At 41.1% G+C, this 22,973-nt stretch overlaps 2 pseudogenes; one reads left to right on the top strand and one right to left on the bottom strand.

Annotated features, from left to right (window-relative positions):
- Positions 1-22,973, bottom strand: part of LOC136331900 (leukocyte immunoglobulin-like receptor subfamily A member 6) — a 123,145-nt pseudogene that overhangs the window by 69,575 nt on the left and 30,597 nt on the right.
- Positions 15,629-22,973, top strand: part of LOC136328822 (leukocyte immunoglobulin-like receptor subfamily B member 4) — a 30,595-nt pseudogene continuing 23,250 nt past the window's right edge.

The raw sequence follows: 22,973 nt of genomic DNA, 5'->3' as shown, positions 1-22,973 counted from the left end.
TTTTATTATCTCCTTTCTTCGGCTGGTTTTGGGTTGTCTTTGTTCTTCTTTTCCTAGTTCCTTAAGGTGTGCAGTTAAGTGGTTCACTTGGGCTCTCTCTTGTTTGTTCATATATGCCTGAAGTGATATGAACTTCCCTCTTATCACTGCTTTTGCTGCATCCCATAGATTCTGATATGTCGTATTGTCATTTTCATTAGTCTATATATACATCTTTTGATCTCTGCACTTATTCCTTCTTTGACCCATTCATTTTTTAAAAGTATGTTGTTTAGTTTCCACATTTTTGTGGGATTTTTTTCCTCTTTTTTGCAGTTGAATTCTAGTTTCAAGGCTTTATGATCAGAAAATATGCTTGGTACAACTTCGATTTTTCTGAATTTGCTGATGTTGTTTTTGTGGCCCAACATATGGTCAATTCTTGAGAATGATCCATGTACACTGGAGAAAAATGTATACTCAGTCACTTTGGGATGAAATGTCCTGTAGATGTCTATCATATCCAGGTGCTCTAGTGTTTTGTTTAAGGTCACTATATCTTTGTTGATTCTCTGTTTGGATGACCAATCTAGAGCCGTCAGCAGCGTATTGAGGTCTCCAAGTATGATTGTATTTTTGTCAGTTTTTGTTTTAATGTCAATAGGTAGCTGTCTTATATATTTTGGTGCTCCTTGGTTTGGTGCATATATATTAAGAATTGTTATGTCTTCTTGATTCAGTGTCCCCTTAGCCATTATGAAATGGCCATTTTTGTCTCTGAGTACTTTTGCTGTCTTGTAGTCAGCATTATCAGATATGAGTATTGCTACGCCTGCTTTTTTTTTGGATGTTATTTGCTTGGAGTATTGTTTTCCAGCCTTTCTCTTTGAATTTGATTTTATCCTTGTTACTTAGATGAGTTTCCTGTAGGCAGCATACAGTTGGATTTTCTTTTTTAATCCATTCCGCTACTCTGTGCCTTTTTATTGGTGAGTTTAATCCGTTTACATTTAGTGTAATTATTGACACTTGTGAGTTCCCTATTGCCATTTTATATATGGCTTTCTGTTAGTTTTGTGTCTTGTTTGATCCTTCTCTTTCGTTTTTTTATCTCTTGTTTTTATTTGGTTGTATTCCATACATTTTTCCTCTGTTGTTATCTTTTTATCTCATGTGCTTCTGTGGTGGTTTTTTCAATGGTGGTTACCTTTAAGTAATGAAAAGGGTTCCTACCCTGTTCATTGTAGTGCACTATTTTGTGAGTACTTTTGCACTTCTTCGTCCTTTGCTACTGTTAATCTCCATCCTGTCCCCCCCCCCTTTTTTGTTGTTGTCACTGTTTAAATTTGGTTTTATTGTGTTCTTCTTGGAGCTTTTACTTGTGGCTTTGTTTTTTTTTTTTTTTTTTTTTTTGTTCTTTGTATCTGATTGGAGAACCCCCTTTAGTAATTTCTGGAGTGGGGGTTTTCTGATGATAAATTCTCTCATCTTTTCTGTATCTGTGAATGTTTTTATTTTTCCTTCATATTTGAAGGATAGCTTTGATGGGTATAGTATTTGTGGCTGAAAGTTCCTCTCTTTCAGGACTTTAAATATTGGGGTCCACTCTCTTCTAGCTTGTAGAGTTTCTGCTGAGAAATCTGATGATAATCTAATGGGCTTTCCTTTATATGTTGTATTCTTCTTTTCCCTGGCTGCCTTGAGAATTTTTTCTTTGCCGTTGGTTTGTGCCAATTTCATTATGATGTGCTGTGGAGTAGGTTTGTTGGTGTTAAGAAAACTCGGAATTCTGTTTGCTTCTTGAATTTGAGGCTTTAGTTCTTTCCACAGGCTTGAGAAGTTCTCATCTCTTATTTGTTTGAGTATGTTCTCTATTCCATTTTCTCTCTCTTCTCCCTCTGATATACCTATTATTCTTATGTTATTCTTTTTGATGGAGTCAGATAATTCTTGTAGGGCTATCTCATTTTTTTAAATTTTTGAGTCTCTTTCTTCTTCTCTCTGTTGTGCCTCAAGTTGCTTGTCTTCTATTTTACTAATCCTCTCCTCTATCTGGCCTGTTCTATTAGCTAAGCTTGTTACCTCATTTTTCAGCTCGTGAATTGAGTTTTTCATCTCTGTTTGATTTGTTTTTATAGTTTCAATTTCCTTGGACATATATTCTTTGTGTTCATTGAGTTGTTTTCTGAGCTCCCTAAATTGCCTTTCTGTGTTTTCTTGTATATCTCAGAGGAGTTTTAGGATTTTTATCTCGAATTGTCTGTCATTTAGCTTCAAGGTTTCTAATATATTAAATTTTTTTCCTTAGATTTTTTCTCATCTAGCTGTGTTACCTCTCTTTCTTTTGTATCCATGATATTCAATTTTCTCTTTCTTAATGGCATCTGAGGGTGGTTTTGTTGATAGTATTGAGATTTAATAAAGAGTAAAAAGTTAAAAAAATAAAAAATCAAAAAAGTTGTTTTTTTTTTAAAAAGTTAATGATGAAATAAAGAAAAATAAAATAAAATGAAAATTAAAAAAAAGAAATTATTTCCCCCCTTCTTTTTTTTTCTCCTCTCCTCCCCCCTCTTTTTTGAGAAAATCTTATGGTGAACTGTCAATTATATTTTATTAAATAGAACAAACAATGCCTGTAATAGAGGGCCTGAATTGGGGAAAAGTAATAAAGAGGCAAAAAAAAAAAAGAAAGAAAAAAAGGGGGGATATGGACTCACAAAAAGCAAATAAGGAAAAAATTTGGGTCAAGAATAAAATGATTTGCTTTTAGGTGTTGGTTGTCTAAGAGTTATGATGAGAGGAATAAGAGGGAAACAGGAAAATGGGGGGACAAATTAAAAAATTACTATTGTATTTAGTGGAACAAGAACTAGATAAAATGGAGAGCCAGGGATGGGAGCACTGCTAGTGAGTTAAAAAGGTGACACAAAATGCCACAAACATAAGTTTGAATCCCAGATAAGATAATTTGTTCATTATTGAGGTTTGAATGAGAGGAGACATAAAGGAGAAAGGAAGAAACTAATATAGAGGGAGAAAAGAAAGAGAGAGAGAGAGAGAGAAAAAAAAATAGGGAACCACTAAAAGAAGAAAAAAGAAAAGATAATGGGAGATGTAACACTTATGGGTAGTTGAGTTCAAGGAGAGGAGAGAGTAAGACCTGCAGAGAGTTAAACGACCAAATCAGAGGAGGAATAAAAAATATTAAGAATGAAGATAAGAGAAACAAACGAACAAATATAATAAAATGGGATAGGTTATAAAGTCTGCAGATTATTCTTGATTTTGAGAGGTTATCTTCTTACTTTTTCTTTTCTCTCCCTCTTCCTGGTTGATGACTTTGTTCCCCGGGTTCTGCCCCTTTGGCATGCTCAGGTAGAGGTTTGCAGTTGACAAGTCTCTATGGCAATTTCATGTATTGTGCTTTAGTCTCATTGGCAGTTGAGGCTCATTAGCAGTTTTAGGCTCTGCCAGTGAGAGAGTCCGTGTTCCTGGAGCCTCTCTCCTAGTCTTTCCTTCTTCAATTAGTAGATTGATAATCCAGCTATGGGGTTGCTCCTGCCTCTGCCTGGATAGTAAGAGGCTCAAAGAGCTGGCAACTCCCGACTGTATTCCCACTCAGCACAGGGCTCTGGGTAAGGATCAGCCAGTCAAAGCTGCTAACATAATTAGGCGGGGCTTCTGCCCACTCAAAGACCTCTGGCTCTGCCACTCTGTCTGGTAACATGGGCGGGTGCCCACTCCCAGGGTGCTTGGAGGAAACTCTCACTCACTATCTGCGCACAGACCAGGATATCAGGCTAGAAGTCTCACCCTCTGAGCGAAACCCCCACCCGCACAGAAAAGTTCCAGCGTTGAAATTGGCTCTCGCTCTGTCCCCGTGCGCGGCTTTTTCAAGGCGCTAGGGTGGACCGAGATTCCACTTTTGGCCCAGACAAAGGCCCCTGGCTCTGCCCCTCTGTGGGATAACATGGGTGCACACTGCTGAGGCACTCGGAGGAATCTCTTGCTCACTATCTGTGCCCGCAGACCAGGATATCAGGCCGGCCGCCTCACCCTCTGAGTGAAACCCCCACCCACACGGAAAAGTTCCAGCGTTGGAATTAGTTCTCACTCCCTCCCTGTGCGTGGTTTTCCCAGGGCTCTGGGGTGATCTGGAAATTCCACTTTCATCCCACACAAAGGCCTCTGACTCTGCCTCTCTGTGGGATAACACGGGCGCCCACTCCCGAGGATTTGGAAGGAATCTCTCGCCCACTATCTGCACACTGACCAGGGGCTTGGGGAAAATGGCTGCCCCACTTGTCTTTCTTTGTCTGGGTGTGGCACGAGTGTTAGCTTGTATTGCCTGGGTTGCCACAGGAACATTTTTTCCTCAGCTTGGATCTCCATGCCACAGCCTGGTTCGGCCATTTGTGCCATGGCCTGGATCTATTCACCCCTTTTGCCTGCATTAGTTTCTATATTCTCAGTTCCCAGTGAAAGCTGCCCGGTTTAGGTTAGTGAGAAAGGCGGAGCATTTCTTACTCACTATTTCTTTTGGGGTTTGGTTATATGTTTAGCGAATTTTTCACTCGACCATAACTTCGGGTGTATTGCAAAACATCTGGAGGCTCCAAGGATAGGTTTTTCTGTTTCTGGTTGAAGATCTTGTTGAGTTGGGGGAGATTTATTGGTATCGCTTCCTACCCCACTATTACTCTGACATCATCTCCACGAATAAATTTTTGTGTCCTTGTAAGGGTCAATGCAGTTTCTGAAAAGGTCACTCATCGGAAACAAAGAATTTACATGCACGCTCTCATTTACAGTAACTTTCCACAGCCCTTTGATAATAAGATTACTCAAGCCCCAGAACTGGGTGCACTTTTCTCATGTTCAGTATAACACAGGGCACTACGAGGCACCTCAGCCCAACAGCTATGCGTTTCCAGGTCAGGACGTGCTCGGGAGTGAGCTCAGGGCTCTGGACAGGCCCCAACTATGGGCTGTGTCACTCCTGCATAAGATGCAATTGCTGATTCATTAAAATACTCTCTTAAGACAGAGAATGGGGAAAGGAAGGAGGTTAAAATTACTGTTAGCTTCTAAGTACAGTTATGGGTCTCAAATACTTTTCTAGAAAATATGCTCATAAACTAACAAAAGGATGAAATTGAATGAAAGTAATGTCAAACAGCCTTCATGACTTAGCATTGCTGAGTGGGGGACAAGCCACACTGTCTGGATACATGATAATAAAATGCTCTTCTCAGCTTTTTCAGATCCACATGGACAATTTCAATGGGGTTTTGTCGTCCAGATCTTGGGGCATCTCATAAACCTTGTCTGGGTGGTATCTCTCAGAACTTCCTCTTTGATCCAAGTTCGTTCTACAACTGAAAGGTGAGTCTGAAGTTTACTGGACCAGGGAGCCAGACTTCAAATTATAAAAAACAATAACACTGCTTTGCCTAAATATGTGCTTCCAGACTGTGCTCCATATTTGCAGCTTGTTCTTTCTATTAAATGTCTTCAGTGAACACGTCTGTTTTGTATTTCAGCACGGTGGACAGTGAGTCCTTACCCACATTCCAGGGAAATGGGAGAGTTTGCACTGCCTACTAATTGCTCCCTCAGGGTTTATGCTCTGCACGGATAGTAATTTTGTTCCTTGGTAGCAGCCTGTGGAGGAGCCAAGGTGATCAGTGCTGGGATTCAGTAAAGCTCAGAGCACAGTAACTCCCCAGGAAGGAGAGGACTTGGGGAGAGCAATCACTTTGGTGTCCCAATGACAGGAGAGTTAGCTGGGGTCCTGTGCCTGGTGAGAAAACATGGACCCAGAAATTTGATCAGTGTCAACCCATGCACATAATTATATTTCAGGTGTTTTTAAGAAGTTCTGCTCAGTGGAAAAGCCACTGCCCTGATTGGAGCCTGGTTCACTTCAAAGACCTTGAGATTTTGATTGGTGGGTTGGGGAGAGAAATGCTTTTCAGAGAGGGAAATGCTTGGTGTGTCTCTGTGGCTGGAGCATGTGGGACGCACCATGACCATGAGCATTTGTTCTTGCCTGGATCCCACACACCCCAGCGTGGACCCACCAGAAGGGGTCACAGGTAGAGCAGCCCCTGAAACACAGGGTCCCAGAGTTATCATTCTCCTGCTTCACACAGTTCACGGTCCAGGCACGATGGGCCGGTGTAGAGCCAGCAACTGTAAGTCGGCACATGGGGCATGTGGGCAGGGTGCACAAACCCTTGGGGAGCAGAGTAACTATGGCTGTGAGACAGTGACACTGACATCAAAATGGCACTCATGCTGCAATGCTCAAGAAAGCTAGAAATGGGTGTGTTGGAAGAATAACAAATTCCAATTCCAAGAGCCAAGTGACAGTTTATTTTATGTGGCAGTTTGTGCATTGTTGGCACGGACTGTGATTCAATTAGAAAGTAAAAGAGTAGAGGGTAAGATGGACAGGTCAACAGAACCTAGGTCCCCAGTTGTACTGTGTGCTAAAAACGGATGTCTGGTTTCTCTCTAGAGGACAGTGGGTACTGACAGAATATACACACAGGAGGTGAGGGTCTCAGGGTTTGTGTGAAACTATATATGGCAGAATTTTTAAAAAAAATTTAGGAAGTGATAAGATATTCCATGGGGAGATTCAGCTTGTTACTCACATTTCACTAGACATGGTCATTTCATAATTAATATTAAATATGACCATTTCTTGTAAAATTCCTGCATGAGACCAAGATCCATGGGAATGAGAACTCTTTCTTTTTCGGCATCATCAATCTAAAACAGCTCTTAGGGTTAGGGTAAGGGTAAATAAAATAGAAATAAAAAAAATAAAAGAACTCTTATGTTCTGCCAAGATGAAAATGTCATGTAAGTGCTCTGTAGTTCATGGCAATCAACATTGACATATCGCTTCTGAGCACCTGAGTTTGACTAGTGTAGCTGGGGAACTGAGTTTATACATTTATTTAATCTGAGTATTTAATTAAAAAATGAAAACACTAACTCAAAATAACATATTCATCCCTATGTTCACTGCAGTATTATTTATAGTAACAAATATATGGAAGCAACCCAGGTATTCATCAATAGACAAATGGATAACAAGGTGTGGTACATGTACACAATGGAATATGACTCATCCAAAGAGAAGAATAAATTTTGACTGTTCTGGCTTCCACAGAACATGCTTGAAGTGCAGCCACAGTAACACCTGTCCACCACAGCTTGTGGTCGGCACTACCTTTGGGGGGTTCCGCCCAAATCCTCCCAGAGGGCTGAGGCACAGTGGACTTGGAGGACACAATAGATTCCCAAAACATGCTGTCAGGCCAATAAATGCTTTAGCATTTTAGCAAATTAACTAAGATGTTAAAACTGTTTATTGAAGCAGGCTTTCCAGGTTTAATAAATAGACTGTCCAATTCCCTTTGTACTTTCCCCATTAATATCGAGATTCCTGCCTAGGCTAATAAAACTAATATGACCAATGAAAGACTGTCCCAAATATATAAATAAAAAATAAATTTCTGTACAGCATATGGTATGTTCACCCCACCCAGTCTTTCTCAATCACCATTTATCCCTCTGCACCCTCCTTCCCCTCACTCCCTGCAATTACCACACAGTTGTCTCATTGCATGATGGGTTTTCTTTCTTCTTGGTCCTTTCTTGCTCTATCCCTTTACTTCCCTCACCCAAAAGCCCTACCACCACTCCCAGCTGTCAGCCTGTTGTGGAATCCGACAGCAGAAACCTGTATAATTATGTTAACCAGTGTCACTTCTATAAATTCAATTAAAAAATTAAAAATCACATTTAAAAAGTTAAAAAAATTTTTTTAGAAATTTAATTTAATGGGGTGAAATTCAAAAACTAAATAAAACTATGTTAACAATTATTTGATCAATTCTGATTTTAGTTTAAGTAGTTATAAATTTATAGTGCTGCCAAACTGGAAACCAGAGATATAAAATCTATTTTCTCTCATAAATGTTATTGAAGAATTAGAAGAATTAACTAGGAGAATGCATACATCAGGCTTTTATCATTTGCTTTAGTAGAATTTTATAAAGAAAGGATAATATTGTCTTATCGATCAATGTCACCACATTTCATTTAATTTCCTAAATACATTTTTTAAAAAGAGAGAATGGATAATAATGATCAGATGTACAGTGTGTACAGGTGAGGACACAACTTCTCTGGGAACGAAGGGATAGTTCAAATAGTCCTACTATAGAGTATTGTTGTCACCTAGAGATGTCAGCCGAGTTTGAGAAAGAGGATGAGGGATCTCAGAGCATCTCTCCCCATAAAGAGATCCAGGTCCTTGCTTGTCTAAACTCTGCATTCTCAGAATCCCGGGGCCAGGTCTGTCCTCAGCATAAGCTGGTTTACTTGAGTTCCATGTGAATACTGGGTTCAGAAAAAAGGTATGTACGACTCAGTGAAAGAGGAGTAGATTCTCTCTGTGGGAGAGCCCAGAGGTTCAACTGGGCATATATCACATCCTGTGTGTCTTCCCCTGCAGGGTCCTGAGAGAAGAAAGATGAGAACAATTGGCTGAAGCAGAATCATGAGACACATGTGGGAACTGAAGATGTGGAGGGGGTTTGGTCCGGGAGAACTCACCTTGCCCTCCATCATGCGGCCTTCCTTGAGCTCTTGTTCCATAAAAGCAGCCCCTGTGAGTGGAGGAGCGAGTCACATCTTTTGGGAGGAGTCTTCCACATCCTCACACGGTACATGGGGACATAAAGGCTCCAATCACACATCTCTTCCCCACTGAGTGGACACTGTCTCCCTCCTTAAGACTTAAAATTTTTGATAGAACACCAGTAACAAACAAGAGTAATGATGAAAATGACAGTGGAGAGGAAGGCTATGGAGAGTCCAGTGAGAATGTAGAGCTTGCTGGAGTTTTCTTGAGGATGAAGAGCCCCTGTCAATAAGCAAATTAAAGGACTTACACTTACCGGTTTTCTCTTCTTGCCAATAGGCACTGGATGCATGACGTACCTTCTGTTGAACTGTTTCAACCTCCTTAAACCTGATCATCTACTTTCTTCACGTTCCAATATGTCAAAAGAAAAAATTGAATGAGAAATGATAACAGAGGTCCCAGTCAAAGAGGCAGTATAGACAAGCACAGGTCTGCTCCGAGGTCTACCAGGCTCCAGTGTACTTTTTTCCCGCTAGCCCCTCAATGAGACATTATGCATTTCATACAAGGATCCCCCTGTGTCAGCCACGCCTGACTACCTATTCCTCTGGTCCCTCCTCACCTCACCACAGCTGCACATGCTCAGAACTGAGACGGATGGGCCTGAGGCTGGAATAGGTCATGTCTCTATTCCAAGGTTCTCAGTGTTTATCTTGCTCTGAAGAATGATGATACCCCTCCTGAAAATGAACAACGGTTCCCATGGAGACAAGGAAGGGAATCATATTGATATATCAAATAACCAGCACCTTCTCTATGCCTGGGCCTTTCTGATATCATGAAACTTTCACATTACTAAACCCGTCTTATCCTCAGTGAAGTCATACAGAGAGAATTAGAAGCCTAACGTTCCAGCTGGGAAAATTTAGTCACTGAAAGTAGAAGAGCTGTTGGTAGAGCCTCCGAATCTGACTCAGTCTTTTGTCTTTGAAGGACTCTACCATTCTCCCACACTGGGCTCCCTGCCCAGCTCTTACTTTCTCTGAGAGCCCAAGTATGATTTTCCCCCTGGTGCTGCAGGAACCGCCGAGACAAATCTGCCCAAAGTCCCTCAGCTGAGAAATACGAGACCTACATTCTGCAGGATCTTACCTATTGAGTCTACCTCTGAGTCCATCCAGATTCCACCTACTCAACTTCTCCCCTGCACCGTTATGGCTAATCTGCCATGACTTTTCTCGGCTGGGACCATCATGGCCTTCCATCAGACTCATGGTGTCTAATTATGTTCTCCTGCATAAATTCTCTTTGCGCCTGCAATTTCTTGCTTTGAAAATATTGTGCACCCCGATGCCATCTTTCTGGTATAAATATTTTAATGTTTTCTTATTTCAGAATTTTTTTCTTGAGTGAGTTTGAATTAAAATACAATTTTCATAAATAAAAATATTCATGGGAGAGTGGGGATTGTTCTACTTAGTGAAAATCAGTGAGACAGAACCGTGATCCTTTGTGAAGTTCTTCTGCATCATAACTATTGTCTTCATTTGAATTTTCTGACTTTTTATTTATTTATTTTTTACAGAGACAGAGAGTGAGTCAGAGAGAGGGATAGATAGGGACAGACAGACAGGAACAGAGAGAGATGAGAAGCATCAATCATTAGTTTTTCATTGCGCGTTGCAACACCTTAGTTGTTCATTGATTGCTTTCTCATATGTGCCTTGACTGTGGGCCTTCAGCAGACTGAGTAACCCCTTGCTGGAGCCAGCGACTTTGGATTCAAGTTGGTGGGCTTTTGCTCAAACCAGATGAGCTCAAGCTGGCGACCTCGGTGTCTTGAACCTGGGTGCTCTGCATCCCAGTCCAACGCTGTATCCACTGCGCCACCGCCTGGTCAGGCTGAATTTTCTGACTTTTTTATTTGGTTGTATAAATTTTTTCACTGTTTTTTTTCAATAAGACTGCTATGTTTTGAATGCTAATTATGGTTCTGGCTGGTTTGCTCAGTGAATAGAGTGTCAGCCTGGTGTATGGACATCCCGAGTTTGATTCCCTGTCAGGACACATAAGAGAAGCAACCATCTGTTCTCTTTTCCTTCCTCTCCCCTTTCTTTCCCTTTTCTCCTCCTGCAGCAAGTGGCTCAATTGGTTCGAATGGCTGGCCCCAGGCACTAAAGATAGCTCAGTTGATTTGAGCATTGGCTCCAGACAGAGGTTGATGGGTGGATCCCTGTTGGTCAAGGTACATGCAGGAATCTGTCTCACTATCTCTTCTCTCACTTAAAAAAAAGAATGCAAATGATGAGTATGTGTGGAAGATTTTATTGCATTATTTGACAGAATTTCAGAACATACTACACATGAGAATCATGGCAGTAATTCACTGGCAGGCAGTCAGTGAAACCAAGTTTTAAATACTCCTTATTGTACTGCCTAACAATATTTCTTTTTTTTCTTTTTGGCTTCTGTTGTGCTTTCCAAATTATCAACACATTTTTTTTACCACTGGTTCTTTTAAACTTAAAGCACTAGTACTTTGTTTACTTTTGGTACTATCACTATTTTATTTTTGACAAGTGTTTTCACTTTTGAAGAAAGTTAAGATGTTTTGTTATTTTTTTCTTTCTATTTTGTAGGGTTTAAAATTACAGCACAATGACAATAAGCACCATCATTTATTTGCAAACAGTATGGATGTGCTCTGAGTGTCTATATTGTGAGTGTATGTACGACTATTTGTCCAAGCATGAAAAAAATTATGCTACCGAGAGGGAGGGGGCTGGGAACAGAAATAGACAACAGATAAAGTTTTATCATGCTGTGTGTGGTAGTGCATCGTGGTGCAAGCTGGTACTTGGTTTCTGAACGCCACATGTACTATGCATTGAACACTACATAAGTTTGTCAATATACCATATGTGCAAGCATGGACGAAATGACCTATAGAGAGGGGTGGAATTGAGAGCCTGTGCACAACCTAGCTGGTCGGAAAGGAAACACACAAGAAAAATAGTTTCATCTCACTGTGCATAACAGTACAACATGGTTCAAACTGGTGCTTGATTCCCGAATTCCACATGTACAATACAGTCAATACTACATAAGTTTGTCCAAATACATTTTTGTTTATTGCACATGATTTATAAATGCTTTGCACAGTGCAAAAGCTTATTTATTTAATTTATTTTTTATTTAGTGAGAGGATGGGAGGCAGAGACAGACTCTCACATGAGCCCTGACCAAGATCCACCCAGCATGCCAATGAAAGGGTGATGCTTTTCCCATCTGGCCATTGCTCTGTTCTGAGCTCTTCTTAGCATCTGAGGTGGAGGTCGTGGAGCCATAAATACTCAGAGACTGGGTCCAACTTGTTCCAATCAAACCATGGCTGGAGGAGGGGAGGAGAAAAGAGAGAAACAAGGGCGGAGGGGTGAAGAAGCAGATGGGTGCTTCTCCTGTGTGCTCTGACCAGGAATTGAACCTGGGACATTCACACTCCGGTCCAACCCTACACAACTGAGCCAATCAGCCAGAGCCCAAAAGGTTGTTTAAATGAGGCTACAATTCCCAAAGATAGATCTAAAACAACCTCAATAGTATCATATTTTCATCAATGATACAGACTAATATGTGGCAATCACCCTGAGCATACATCAGCAAATTTGATTAAGATTGTTGGGTCTGTAATGTTCATACAACATCAGGGTGGTTAACTGTCTCATAGATCAGCACAAAATATTGGGTGAATTGGCACCAGTCTGCAGAAAAACACTGAAATAGAGTGCATGGAGTTTGGAGAAGGGGCAGAGAAAACAGCAGGTGCAAAGGTCCTGAAGCAAGACATGTTTTTTTTTTCCAGCAATATCGGCCATGAGGGTTGAGCCACATGAGCAAGAGATAGTGTATGACATGATAAAAATAAACAAAACAGCACCAAAGTATATACAGATTAAATACATTGATTCTGTCATCAAAAATGACCCTACAATCAAGGTCCTGTTCAGGGAGCTCCATTGGTGATTTCTTCCAAACACTCTGAAACACATGTGCACATACACCAAAATTGCACAAGCTTTTCCTGGGAAAAGCAAAAGAAGAAGTACATTTAAACATATATATATATATATATATATATTTTTTTTTTTTTTTTTTTATCAGGCCAGGATAATACTGACAATGCCAACCAAAGGTTGTCACCATCAATTCAATGCCAACTGGACTGGTGAATTGGGGGTGCAGTAAAATGGCGACTTCAAACCAGGACACCAGTGTCCCTCCGGGATCGTCATCCCCATCTGCACACAGATTAGTGATGCAGCCCTGTGGCCCACTCTCTGTACCCAATGCCCAGGCCCGCTCCCCACTGGCTTCTTATTATCTCTGAGTTTCCCTGCTTCTCTGTCACGGTCAGTTTTCCCATTTGTTTGACTGTGACCCCGTGTTTTACACACAATACCCAGCATCTCTGTGTGTTTGGAGGAGACGTGACTGTGGAGTGTGCCTTCATCAGCCGTTCCTGTGGTGTCTGAGGCCATGGTCATCACATTGTCCCCACCAGGATCTGTCATCATTGCACAGGACACCTGCCAGACTGCACCCCTGTGTGTCTCAGGGACCATGGCCTCCTCACAACAAGGCTGAGCAGAGATGTCATTGTCAACTCTTTGCAGGGAGGGAAGGAGACCCAGAAAGGCACAATTTCTGCTCAGGGCTGACAGTCCACACATGTTACAGCTCTCCTTCCATTACACTCTGAATTTCCTCTGACCCAGTGTTTGCAGACAGAATTCAGTGAGAGAAGCAGGGTCCTGCCCAAGAGAGGAAGGGGCAGTGAGGTGGGAGAGATGACTCAGATATTTTGAGAGAAGCCATGAAGAGAAAGAGGGTACTATTTATAGAACAAGGACGTTACTAAAGGGAAGTGTTAGGGAGAAATAGAGCAGGCCAGGGGGAAGGTTTTGCTGCTTTCTGTGAGTCTGTGGACAGTGTTATAGCCTCTCTACATGTGTGTGTCTCCCCAGGGCGTCCCAGAGCTGGCAGCTGACAGGTTCAACCTGGCTAAGGCAGGACAACACAGGCTTTCCCGTGCCTTAGACTCACCACCGCACCACAGTGGACATTCCAGGTTGATGGACGTCCAGCCACAGGTGGACTTTCATATGCCATGGCTACTTTATGAAGTGCCCATGGGAGTGCTCTCATCCCAGTGACCCCGCGGTTCTGCTGGTTTCAGGTGAGTGGCCCTTGACTCGGTCTATTTTGAGCGCAGTCAGTTTTGGGCAGTGGTTCTCAAAGTGTGCACCAGGGTGCACTGGTGCACCCTAGAAGATTTCCAGGTGTGCCCTATGGTATTTCAGAGAAATATGTGCCTGTTGGGGACCAAAAAGCCAACAAGGTTTTTGAAGTTTAGATTTTTTGGGGACAGAGGTGTGGGGAATTGGCTGTAAGCTGACAAGTCTGCCCAACCCCCCACCTCATTTGCCTGATTAGGTTGCAAAAGGCTATTAAGCTGTGGTGCTTGGCCTGACCAGGTTGTGGCGCAGTGGATAGAGCATCGGACTGGAATATGGAGGACCCAGGTTCGAGACTCCGAGGTTGCGAGCTTGAGCGTGGGCTCATTTGGCTTGAGCAAAGCTCACCAGCTTGGACCCAATGTCGCTGGCTCGAGCAAGAGATTACTCGGTCTGCTGAAGGCCCACGGTCAAGGCACATATGAGAAAGCAATCAATGAACAACTAATGTGTCACAACAAAAAACTGATGATTGATGCTTCTCATCTCTCTCTGTTTTTATTTTTCTGTCCCTGTCTATCCCACTCTCTGATTCCTTCTCTATATCTATAACAAAACAAAACAAAACAAAACAAAAAAAGCTGTGGTGCTGGATTATTTACACCCCCCCCCCGCCATGTTCCCCATAAAGACTGGAGGCAAGTTTCTTCTATCCTCTGTTTGGTGTAAACTTAAGATGATATGTATGGTGGAGGTTTTCTGCACTCAAAACAATTAAGAGTAAAAAGAGAGGAATTCTTCAATGTATTGATGAGGAAATGAGAGTTTGCTTTTCAAATATATTCCCAAACATTGAAGAAATCGCTAGGACACATCAGGCTCATGTTTCTCATAAATGTAAGAACGAACGTAACATATTCATGCCGGACCTGCTGAATTTACTAAATCTTACTAAGAATGTATACATTTATATATATAAAAAGATAACATTTTTGTCATTTTTCTATTTTTAACCCCTCTTTTTAATGAATTCTAAGAAGCATAAAAATGTTTTTAATGTTAGAATAAATTTAATTTTTTCATATTTATTTTATTTAATTACCATAAAAGCACACTTGACTTTATATTTTTTCTTTAATATTTGACTATTATTATAACATATTTCTCAGAAATTTGTATATAGTGTGCCTACAGTTATTTGAAGGATTTTAAATGCTCCCTGACTTCAAAAAGTTTGAGAACCACTGGCTTAGAGCATTGTCTTGGAGGGGGCGGGGCTGAGGTGGAGTCCAGGGGGCTCAGAAAGGGAGGGCCAGCCAGAGGAGATTTGCAAGGTAGAGGGTCCCCCATTGCTTCCTTCCCACACACACTCCTCTGGGTCCACACGGTGCCAGGTGAGCAGCAAGAAGTTTCTGAGGGGCCACAGGACAGACGCGGGGGAAGAGTTTGAATAAGGTCTGGACTCTAGGTCAGCTCCAGATTTTCTCCTCCTTCTCATACTCGTTTCCAAAACCTTCTAGGGGCACCCACTCCTCCCCACAGGGCCCACCGATCTGTGCTTTCCTTAGTCTCAGGGGCCTCTGTGCTCAGAGGGACCCCAGAGCACCCCAGGGTGGTTCTCAGTGTCTCAGGGGATCTACTTTCCCCCAGGGACTCAGCACAGCCCTGTCTCCCAGAGGAGCTGGAATTTCTGAGTAGATGATGGTAGAAGGCAGGACCACGGGCTCCAGGGCTCTGAGGCTGGCAGATGACATATGGAGTGGTCTTGGCAGTGAAGGACATTGGGGTCCAGGCTGGAGGAAAAGAAGCCAGGCTTCAGTGGGGAGAAGGCAGCCCCCGACCCTCTGAGGATCGGGTCCTCCTGCCCGTGGAGTCAGGGCTGCAGAGCGGAAGTGAGAGTCTCTGTGGGGAGGTGGTGGGTGCACCTATAAGGCAGAGTCATGCGGGGTTCAGGCAGCTCTGGGGACATTGATTTGGGCACCTTTCCTTTGTGTGCACCTCAGTGTCCCCATGTGTAAAAAAGAGAATTGTGGCTCATAGCTTATCATCTCTTTCAGTATGTCTCTGTCCTCTTGGTAAAAGGGCACTCACAGGGAAGCCCTGAAGGACATGATATCATGAGGACTGTCTCCTCAGTAGCGGTGATGGTGACACTGTACTGGGAGAAACAGGCTAGTTCATTCCCTCAGCTCAGGCTCAGCTCAGAGATTGGAGGGTGCAGGACACAGACCTGGGTCAGTTCTTGGCTCTGCTGCTCCTGCCGTGGGGCCAGGCTGTCCCTTCTCTTCTCTGAGTGTCTGGTTCTTCTCTGTTCATCCCTGGTCCCATCCTGCTCACAGGCTGCTGGGAGGTCAGGTGACCTTAGGGGCCTCACAGAGCTCAGGAAGGCAAAACCTTTAGTCCCACACAACTTCCTCCTCTCTAGAAAGGCTCCCTTGCAGACCCCTCTCTCAGTACAGCCAGGAACTTGGTGACTTCAGGAGAGAATGTGATCCTGCTGTGTCAGTCACAGAGCCCTAGGGACACTTTCCTCCTGTCCAAGAAGGAGTCAGCCAACCCTGCCTCCCTGAGTCTTAAATTGAAGTGATTGAGCTGGGTCAAACTAGGAGCAATTCTTCATGAGTCCCATGACCTCAGCCTATGGGAGCACCTACAGGTGCTGCAGCTCAGACAGCACCAACCTCTACTTGTGGTGACATTCCATTGACCCCATGGGGCCCTGCTTTAAGGTGAGGGGACACAGACCCTGGCCTTTCTTATCTCAGTCAGCCCAGGGCCTGTCTCTGCAGAGTCTGAGCTGGTGATAAATGATGGAGTTTAGGGGACTCCGCCGAGAAGGACATTTAGGAGCCCCTGAGACCTGTCCGTCATTAATGAATGCTGGGTCCTCAACCTGTTGAATGAATGGGATCTCTGTACTGTAGGGATGTACTGTACTCCATCTCTGCTCATGGGGTCTGCATCTCAGACTGAGCCCAGAACACAGCAGTTAACCATTTCTGTGTTATGATCTCTTTTTATCAATACACTGGGGAACAATTTTTTTTCATTTTCTGTTGCATAGGGTTTTTGAACTGATTCTATATGTTGCTGCATCACTGATTCCAAATCTGTAATTCTTTTTTTGGTGCATGCTTTAGTTTTTATGCAATTTTAATTTCTTTTTCTTTACAGTTAATGGCATATACTGGTTTTTAAATTGAAGTTAAAGGGCAACGACTCTTGGATTGACCATAATCACAAGGCAATTAAAGTTTACAAACATCACTTTTACATAATTATAGTTGTTTTTAAATGTAAAAAATTATTATCTGATAAAGACACCCTTTTATTTTGTTTTAAGATTGAATCATGGCTTCTTTGAGTAGGTGTAAATGTAAGAATAGTCCTGACATTTTCTGTTAGATATGTGACTGTTACACATTTCAATGTCAAAGGCGCAATATTTCATCATTTGTGAAATATGCATATATTGCCTATTTTCAGGTGTTCCTTGGCAATCAAGACAAGAATTGGGCTCCTCATATTGTATGTCATAATTGTTAGGAAATGCTTTGTGACTGGACAAAAGGAAAACGCATAGGAATGCCTTTTGGTATTCCCATGGTTTGGCGTGAACCTAAGGACCACAGCAGTGACTTATTTCTGTATCATCCATACAAAGGGCATCGGCAAGAAAAAACAGCATATGATCACATATCCTAATATACCTTCAGCAATACGACCTATCCCCCACTCTGAGACACTCCCAGTTCGTTTTCAATGGTTTTATTTCTTCTAAGGATAAAGAAAGTGAACATGGTGATCGAGTGTATTTTGATAAGATGCATGAGGAAATGGTTGTAGAATCTGAAGGGTCTTCTTCTGATGCCAAGCAGTCATTAACCCCTCAGCAGTTTAGCCAACCCAAATTGAATGATTTAGTAAGAGATTTGGGCCTATCAAAGAAAGCTGCTGAGTTATTAGCCTCCAGGCTTCAAAAAAAGAATGTACTTCACTGGTCAGCTAAAGTATCCCATTTCAGGAAGAGTGAACAAATTTTTGTGGACTTTTTTTCTGAAGACAAATACTTTGTTTACTGTCATGATATCAGTAGTCTTCTCAGCCAGCTAAGTGTTACCACTTACAGTCCAACAGAATGGCGGCTATTTCTTGACAGCGCTAAATGGAATCTGAAATGTGTTCTCTTACACAACGGTAATGTTTATGCAGCGGTTCCAATTGGTTATTCAACTCATCTGCGAGGAGATTATAATGACATAAAAATTGTCCTTGACTTACTGAAGTATGAGGAGCATAACTGGATCATTTGTGTGGATCTTAAAATGGTAAATTTCCTGCTAAGACAACAGAAAGGTTTCATGAAGTATCCTTGCTTTCTGTGTTTTTGAGACAGCCGAGCTCAGGAGAAACACTGGACACAGAAGGAGTGGTCAAAACGTGAAACTCTAGAAGTAGAGATGCAAAATATTGTGAATGAAACTGTAGTTAATCGAGACAGAATCATCCCCCCCCTGACTTCACATCAAACTTGGCTTAATGAAGCAGTTTGTTTAGGTTTTGAATAGAGAAAGTGAATGCTTTCAACATATTATTTCTGCTTTTCCTGCCTTGTCTTTCAAGAAGATAAAAGCAGGCATATTTGATGGTCCTCAAATTCAAACCCTCATACGTGATGAAGAATTTGCCAGATAGATGAATAAGGAGGAGAAAGCAGCATGGCAGTCTTTTATGGCAGTTACAAAGAACTTCCTTGGCAACTAAAAAGCAGAAAACTATGAAATTATGGTTCAAAGGATGCTGTTGGTTTTCTGCAACATTGGATGTAACATGAGCGTTAAGATTCACTTCCTGAACAGTCACCTTAAGAAGTTTCCCAAAAATCTTGGAGGTGTTCATGATGGCAGACTACTGCTGGAGCATCAAATGAGATTGTCCTCAACAAGTACACAAACACAAGAGGTACAAATGCAAATTTTTGCCTGAATATAATTTAAATAAGTTTTGCACAAATTTTATGATTAAAATATGTGTTTTAATATGTTCTATTTTGAAATTGTAGACTAATTCTGGTGCAATCATATCTTTTAGTGTATTAGTGTATTTATTTCATTATATAAATTATTATATTTTCACAAAGGTGATGCCCAAGAAAACATTCTACTTCATTATGTTAAACTAAATGTTGAAAATTTTACAATAAGATGAAAACCTAAAATCTTGAATTGCAAAAAAACTGTAGCTTACAGACAAAAACTAATGTCAGATTTGAGATCAGCACACTCAAATTAGTTAAGAACAAGTGTTTTTGTGAATGTAACAAAAATTTTGTTTTCCAGTGTAATAAATTAATTATAAGAATGATATGATTTGTGGAATTTCCCAGAATCTGAATAAAGTGAAATGAAATATTATTGCACCACTAGAAACAAGAATGCCAGTTTTTTGAAATAACATAAATTTATCTTGAGGAAATTTTTTTAAGTGAGGCAAATCACACCCAGAAAGATAAATACCGAATGATCTCACCTCTATGTGGAATCATAAAAGCCAAATTGTAGGAACAGAGAGCGGAATGGTGGTTACTGCAGGGAGTGTGGGGGTAAAGGGAGATGTTGGTCAAAGAATGTCAGCTTTCAGGAACAAGATCAACAGTTTCTGAAGGTCTAATGTACAGCGTGGTGATTATACTTAACAGTAATGTATTGCATACTTGAAAGTTGTTAAGAGAGTGTATCTTAAATATTCTCACCATAAAAAATAAGTGACAGTTAATACCGGGGGGATGCATTCAGGGTGAAACTAGAATCTATGTAAACACAATAAATTAAAATCAATAAAAAAGTGACAATTATTTGATCTCTTGATGGACTTGTTAGCTAAAGCCAAGGTGGTATTATATTGCAATATATAAATGTATCAGATCAACACAGTGTATACCTTACACTTACACAGTGTTACATGTCAATGATATCTCAGTAAAGCTCTACTCCTGATGTAAGAAAACTTACCTCATGTAGGAAATGTGATGTAGTCTGATGACAGCAAATGTCGAAAAATGTGTGAATCAATCTACCTATGTATCCATTTATCTACATCTCTGTGTTGATGTATGTGTGTGTGAGTTTTCACTCTCTGTCTTTCTTTCTCTATCTATTATCTATCTATCATCTATCTTCATCTATCAATCATCTCTTTGGTCTCCAGGCCTCAAACACTAAAATAAATTTCTGTTTTCTTAAGCTACCTGCTTAGTTGTAATTAGTTATTAAAGCTATATCAAGTCCTCTCTCTCTCTCTCTCTTTAGAGAAAGAAGAAACTAAATTTTGACTCACACACAAGAAACAATTTCAGCTAAAACAAGATTTTGCAGGTGTCTTCACTTCTAGAAATGCAAAATTGATAGTCCAGTTAACTGCTTTCTCTTTGTTAGGAGAGTAAAAATTATTCAAGTGGTACTAGACCTAATAAATATTAGGTGTGCGACAAGTTTTGTATTCCTTTTGAAAATAGTTTCATATTATTAATTATGTTTATATATTAGCTTGTCCAGGGAATAGTGAATATTATAATCTGAATGACAGTCTTGATTTTCCAATAGCAACCATCTATGTTAAAATCCTTATATTATATTTTAGTTTAGGAAAAGTAAATGTGAGCATGTAGGACTGAGGTCTGTTCTTTTATGTGGTTTAAGTCAGACCCTCAGCACCTGTTGTGTTTAAGGTGAGAAGACACTGGGCCTTTTCCTGTGAGATGAGCATCTTGTGACCGGTACATGTGGTGTGAGTCCTCTGCTGACCACATCCTGTGAAATATTCAACTCTGCTTTGTGCCTGCCTTCCCTTTGAGAGAATCAACATGTTCCCCAAATTTTTTAGTCTCAGTAAATACTGGTAAATTTTGGCATCTCATTGGAGCTGAGTTGGTGTTGCAGAATTTATGCACTCTACCTGCTTTGAAGAAAATGACCTGAAGTGTCACTTTCATAATCTTCAGGCAAATGAAAACAAAAACCACAATGAAATATTCCCTCACCCCCGTGAGAATGGCTGTTCTCAAAGAGACATGAAATAATAAATGTTAAAGATGTGAAAAAAAGGAACTCTTTGCTCTGTTGAGTGGTGAGAATGTAAATTGGTTCAGCCACTGTGAAAAAAGATTGTGGAGGTTACTGTAAAAATTAATGATTAAACTACCATTTAACCTTGCATTTCTTTATATGTGTATATATCTGAGGGAAATGAAATCACTGTGTTTTTTTCCTCTTAGGCTAGAAGCTGGGAGGTAGAGAGAGAGACTCCTGCATGTGCCCTGACCAGGATCCACTTACCAAGCCCCCTACCTGGTGATGCTCTGCCCATCTGGGCCCATTGCTCTGTTGCTCTGCAACTGAGCCATTTTAGCACCTGAAGCAAGACCATGGAGCCATCCTCAGTGCCTGGGGCCAACTTGCTCCAACCAAGCCATGACTGCGGGAGGAGGAGGAGGAGGAGGAGGAGGAGGAGGAGGAGGAGGAAGGAGGAGAAGAGAGTGAGAGAGAGAGAGAGAAAGAGAGAGAGAGAGAGAGAGGAGAGAGAAGTGGAGAAGCAGATGGGCCCTTCTTCTCTGTGCCCTGACCGGGAATCAAACCCAGGACATCTACACACCTGGCTGATGCTCTACCAATAAGCCAACTGGCCAGGGCTGAAATCATTGTTTCAAGGAGAAAAAAAAGTCACTCTCCAGGATGTAGGAGTTGCACCCATCTGGCTGTGGTGGAGATGAAGGTGGATGGGGAAGGATGAAGAATACTGACAACAAGAGAACATGGGGTGTGAAACACTTTGAATGTTTTATGGTAGAAATAATGTATAAATATGATACTAAAATGCTTTGAAGTAAAGTTTGCAGAGTAATATTGTAATTGAAGATATTTATATCTCAAAAAAAAGCTGTAAACACTTTACAGAGATGGGTGATTCAGCATTTACAACAGTTTGGGGATGTCTCTCAAGTGACTCATGATCAGGGGTCTTATATTGAGGCAACACAAAGTGCTGTTGACTTCTACTTGGTGTGTTTCTTTTTTTTCAATCGAGAAGAATCTCTGTGGGTGGTGGGTACACAACACAAACAATCATTCAAATGCTATAGAGGTGTTTACCTAAGATCTATATACTCTTATTGATCAATGTCACCGTGTTAAATTTAATTTTCTAAATAAAAATAAAAAATTAAAATAGAACAATCTCACTAATTAATTATTTAAATCAAATAGATTGTATTTGTTTCCCTTTAATATATCATGTTTCATGCATTGGTTTATTTGGTGATCTCCTTGAAGGAACTTAGAAGAGGAACTGACGTGTGTGGTGCAGAGACAAAGACGGTTCAGTCCTTTAAAAAAAATGATCTTAGATTTTGTTGCTAATCCTGAGCCCGGGGTTTTCTTAAGCATCTGTTGATGTTGAGCATACGGTCTGCCTGGACTTGGCTTATTTTTTTTAAACTGTTAATTGGCCATGAGCTTTATATATTTTTAAACCCATTTATTCTCCTATTTTGGGATTTCTTCCACAATGTTGCTATGAACATTCTTGTTCGCTTACATACTCTCCTCCATATAGATAATATTGCATCTTGAGCTTTCCTTTAACAACTGAAGAAAAATAATTAAGAGTTCTGCTGTAATAACTTCCTCTGGGAGTTGGGCACTTTTCCTGCTATATGAACAGCACCAACCAGCAAGTGAATTTAAAATTGTCGCCAGAGAATCCACAAGGAAATCAGGACAAGCTCCCTAGTTTAAGGAATTCATGCTGGTTCTCAATTGGCCTGCTCTCTTTTTTTAAAAAAAAATCATTCTTTTTTTAAAGATTTTATTTATTCATTATAGAGAGAGAGAAGGGGGGATGAGCAGGAAGCATCAACTCCCATATGTGCCTTGACCAGGCAAGCCCAGGGTTTTGAACCAGCAACCTCAGCGTTTCCAGGTTGATGCTTTATCCACTGCGCCACCACAGGTTAGGCTTGGCCTGCTCTTTACCAAAAACATGCACGTGTCTCTATAAGACCATTGATCTCCACCATCTCCCCTAACAACCTGTCA

Source organism: Saccopteryx bilineata, chromosome 3 (assembly GCF_036850765.1).
Source record: "Saccopteryx bilineata isolate mSacBil1 chromosome 3, mSacBil1_pri_phased_curated, whole genome shotgun sequence".
Taxonomy (NCBI): domain Eukaryota; kingdom Metazoa; phylum Chordata; class Mammalia; order Chiroptera; family Emballonuridae; genus Saccopteryx; species Saccopteryx bilineata.
This window is presented reverse-complemented; position numbering and strand designations above follow the sequence as displayed.